We start from the raw sequence: 5,305 nt of genomic DNA, 5'->3' as shown, positions 1-5,305 counted from the left end.
GCTGGGCCTTCCAGCTCAGTGCCTCTGCTGCACCACACCAGAAAGGGGCAGCTGCTGACCAGCTCATTAGCCGGGATCTGCTTGGAAGCTTCCCCCTGCCATAGGTACACCAACCAGCAAAGTCTCGGAGGGAGTCAGCAAGAAATTTGGGTTGAAACAGCTGGAGGTGTGGGAAGACAATGAAGAGCCCAGACTGTGAAAAACTGTATGAACTGAGTCTGGGTGGGGACTCCTTTGCCTGGGAACACTGGGCTGAAAAGTCTGTGCCCCAGACTCTCACACCAAGGCTCCACCAAACAAAAAAGCAGAACTAAGCAAGGGAGAGGGGCCCATACAGAAAAGCTGCTGCAGAACTGCAGACTTGGTAGGGACCCCAGGCAGGCAAGTGGCACACACAGGCATACAGGCAGGGACATAGGCCGGTGCTGCAGCTTGGAGGCAACACAGAGACTTTTTTGGATGAGCAGAGACAGGATTTGAGGCTGGGCAGAGACTATTGGCATGTGCGCGCTGGCCAACCAGCAGAACAGCATTGCTAGACAAGCCTGAGGAAGGCTGAGGGTGCTGCAGGACCAGGGGGGAGGGGACTCAACTAAGTGTGGCTCACAGTGGCAGGCCCACGAGTGAGAGAATAACAACCCCGGAATCAAGCTAGTTCTCCTCACAGCCAGCAGCCAGAATAGAGGAATTGAAACCCATGGAATTTTGACCAGTGTGGATCCAGAAAAAGAAGACAGCGCCCAAAGGTTGTACTAGGTACAAACTCTTTCTTTAATCTGTTTCCTACCTTCTCTCCCTCCTATTCCTCTTCCTTAATTTTTTTTTGTTTCTTTGTTTGTTTTGTTCATTCACCCTCTCACACTAAACACATAGCATGTAACTGCTAAATAAACCTAATAGTATACACTTCCACTTTCTCACTTCATTTTGCATTCTTCCCTCCCTTTTTCAACATACAGTGTAAATATTATTTACTGTCTCGCACAGCCTTGACCCTACTTGATACTATTATTATTCTATCATCTTCCCTCTCAAAAATCATCTTTCTTTCATTTAAAACAACTCTTACCCATTTCTCCTATAGTATAATAATCTTAATCTCTTTGCATCTATATTAATACTGGCTCACTTGCTGCTGATAGTGTGATTGTGGGTGGGGGATATTTTGGAGGGTGTGGATCTCTTGCCTGGATTGTGTGTTTATGTTTTAACAGCATCTCCACAAAAGAACTCAAGACAAGTTGGGCAGAGGGACTCTCAATCAACTAGTCATAGGGAAGGATCCACCAAAGAGTAACTGAAATACAACCAGAGAGCTTAAAAAACTGGCATAAAGGGCATCCAAAGAGCATCAGGCTCAGGAGGTCAAAGAGACTGCACCACTGAATCCCCCAGGTCTCCTATACAGAATCTCACACCACAAAGGTGGGATATCAATGCAGACAAATCTAAGAAACAAAAACAAACAAGAAGCATCCAACATGGGGAAACAAAAAACAACCTCCCAATGAAAGGAAAGGAGGAATCCTCAGAAAGAGTTAGTTGGAACACATAAGCCAACTATCAGACATGGAATTCAAAAGAATGGTTATAAGGAAACTCAATGAACTTGACAAACTCAAAGAAAACTACAATGGACTCCAGGGGAATTACAAAGAACTCCAGGAAAACTACAAAGAACTCTAAGGAAGCTACAAGGAACTTACATAGAACTACACCAGCATTAAAAAGGGACATAGAAACTATTAATAAGAACTAGGAAGAAATGAAAAATATAATTTCTGGACTGAAGAACACAGTAGAATCGATCAAAAGCAGGCTAATTGGAGCAGAGAATGGGATCCGTGAGTTAGAGAAAAACGTAGAAAAAAGTTCCCAGACAATGCAACAAAATGAAAAAAGACTGAAAAAGAATGAAGAGGGTGTAAGAGAACTGATGGACAACATGAATGAAAAAATATTTGAATCATAGGGATACAAGAAGGTGAAGAAGAGGAGCATGGAATAGAAAACCTGATTGAAAAAGTAATGACAGCAAATTTTCCTAACTTGATGAGAGAAAAAGTCATGCAAATCCAGGAAGCATAGAGGGTCCCAATGAAGCTGAACCCAAAAAGGCCCACTCTATGGCACATCATAATTAAAAAGGCAACATTCAAAAACAAAGAGAGAATCCTAAAAGCAGCAAGAGAAAAGTAGCAAATAACATACAAAGGAGCTCCAATAAGACTATCAACTGATCACTCAGTAGAAACAATACAAGCCAGAAGGGAATGGCAAAAAATATTTCAAGCAATGAAAAACAACGGCCTACAACCAAAAATACTCTACCCAGCAAGGCTCTCTTTCAAAATGGAAGGTGAAGTAAGGAGTTTCCCAGACAAAGGTAGACTAAAAGAATACATCTCCAGCAAACCAGCATTGCAAGAAATGCTAAAGAGAAGGCTTTAAAAAGAGAGAGAGAGAGGGAGAAAAACATAGGTACAAAGGGAAATGAGTAAATACCTGTCAATAGTAACCCTAACTGTAAATGGATTAAATGGTCCAATCAAAAGATATAGGGTAGACTTCTGGCCAAGATTGAGGCTTAGGCTAACATGCTCCATCTCCCTTTATAACTAAGTAGGAATACAACTACCTCAAAACAAAAGATAACCAGAAATTCCAGAAAATAAAACTACAAAGCAGCCAACGTATGAAGTTATAAAGCAGCGGTGCTCATCCGGATGGGTAGGACGGGCAACAAACCGTGGTGCTCTTTCTGGTAGCAGCAGGGATAGTGGCAGGACTGTGAGAAACACCAGGTGAGCAATCCCAGCTGCAATAGAGACCCGGCAGCTCACGATTCTAATGCTTGGGAAGGCAGACCCACCCCATTGCCTTAGACAGTGAAGCCCAGAGGGCTCCGGGAATTGGAGGAAGAGGATCTCAGTCTCTCAGTGGAGAGTAATGGCAGGAATCCATCTTGGATCCCCGCCCCCGCACAAAGTGCCACAGTGTGGCAAAAACGGTCACCGATTGCCTCCGGTCCTGGGTAGTGATCAGTGAAGGGGGCTCTGCCCCTTACAGCCTGTCCAGGAAGCAAAGCCAAACACAAGACTGTCAGGATGAAGCAGACAACGACTGAAATCCCAGTGACACAGCTCACCAGGCAGCAGATGCAGGAACTGACAGACGAATAAATAGGAAATCTTTCTGAGGCTCGGTTCAGAGCTATAGTCATCAGGTGGCTTACAGAACTAACAAAAGATTTGGAACAAGACAGGGAAGGAATTAAAGCTAGTAATACTGAAACGAATAAAAACACATACGAGACAAGTGGTAAGGAAATAAAATCCAGAGATCAAATCAACAAGTTGGAACATAGGGAAGAAACAGTCAACCAGTGCAGGAAGAGGAAACAAAGAGTAAGGAATGTGAGGAGAGGCTCAGAAACCTCTGTGACAGCTATACGCCAATGAACATTCGAATAATAGGATTGTCAGAGGGCGAAGAAGAAGAACTAAAAATTGAAAAATTATGTGAAAAAATAATGAAGCAGCACTTCCTGAAATTGGGGAAGGAAATAGACTTATAGGTCCAGGAAACACAGAGAGTTCCAGAAAAACTGGACCCAGGGAGAACCACTCCAAGACACGTTATTATCAGATTGTCAAAAATTAAAGATAAAGAGAGAATCTTAAAAGCAGCAAGAGAGAAGAAAAGAATAATGTACAAAGGGGTCCCAATTAGACTATCGGTTGATTTCTCAAAGGAGACCCTGCAGGTAAGAAGGGACTGGCAAGAAATATTAAAAGTAATGCAAATAAAAAACCTACAGCCACAAATACTCTATTCAGCAAAACTGTCATTCAGAATAGAAAGGAAGAGAAAGTGCTTCCAGGACAAAGCAAAACTGAAGGAGTTCATTAGATCCAAGCCACTATCATATGAGATGTTAAAGGAATTCATTTAGAAGGAGGATCAAAACTATGAACATTAAAACAAAAACTACATCACAACAACCAAAAACAGAAGCTAGGGAATTGAAACAATGGCAAACTAAGTAGGCAATGAGAGTGGAAGAAGAACTATAGGTATGGGGAACATATTGGGGGAAGGTCAGCAGGGAGGGGGAGGGGGAGAGGGAGAGAGATGGTACAGGAATTAAGAAGCATAGTAGGAGAGAATGGAGTAGACAGGAAGAGGTTGAGAAGAACTATATGCACAACCAATGGACATGAACTAAAAGGGAGGGACAACTGGAGGGAGGGGGACACCAGGTGGAGGGAAGCAAAAGGAAAAAAATTGGGACAACTATAACAGCATAATCAATAAAATGTATTTAAGAAAGGATATAGGGTAGTGGTATGGATATGAAAACATGACCCAGATTTATGCTCCCTATAAGAGACAGACCTCAAAGCAAAAGATTTACACAGACTGAAAGTGAAGGGATGGAAAAAAGTATTACAAGCAAATGGACATGGAAAGAAAAAAAAACTGTGGTAGCAATACTTATATCAGACCTTTTAGAGTAAAGGTCATAAAAAGAGACAGGAAGGACATTTCATAATACCAAGGGAACAATTCATCAAGAAAATATAACCCTGGTAAACATATATGCACCCAATATATGAGCACCCAAATATATAAGGAAAATACTAGAAGACTACAAGAAGGATATCAACAGCAGCAACACACTTATAGTAGGGGACTTTAACACCCCATTATCAACAATAGACAGATCTTCAATGCAAAGAAACACCAAGGACACTGACACATAGAAAAACACACTATATTAAACGGGCTTGGCTTATATATATATAAAGCTTTTCACAGAACCTAAATACACATTCTTTTCAAATGCACATGGAACATTTTCAAAGATAGACCACATGGTAGAACACAAAATAGCCTCAACAAATTCAAGAAAATTTAAATTATATCAAGCGCCTTCTCAGACCACAATGCCTTGAAACTAGAAGTCAACCTCAAGGAAAAAAATCAGAATTTCAAACTCATGGAGAATGAATAACACGCTATTAAATAATGAATGGGTTAACAATGACATCAAGGAGGAAATCAAGAAGTTCCTGGGAACTAATGATAATAAACACACACAGCCCAAAACATATGGGACACAGCAAAAGCAGCCTTGAGAGAAAAGCTCATAGCAATATAGGCCTACCTGAAAAGGACAGAAGAACATAAAAAAAGAAAAAGAAATCTAACCCTAAAGCTACAAGAACTAGAACAACAACAAACAAAGTCCCGAGTGAGAAGAAGGAAGAAAATCATTAAGATCAGAGCAGAATTAAATGAC

This window comes from Furipterus horrens, unplaced genomic scaffold, assembly GCF_987537825.1.
Source record: "Furipterus horrens unplaced genomic scaffold, mFurHor1.1.pri manual_scaffold_9, whole genome shotgun sequence".
Taxonomy (NCBI): Eukaryota; Metazoa; Chordata; class Mammalia; order Chiroptera; family Furipteridae; genus Furipterus; species Furipterus horrens.
Note: the sequence above shows the minus strand (reverse complement) of the source record.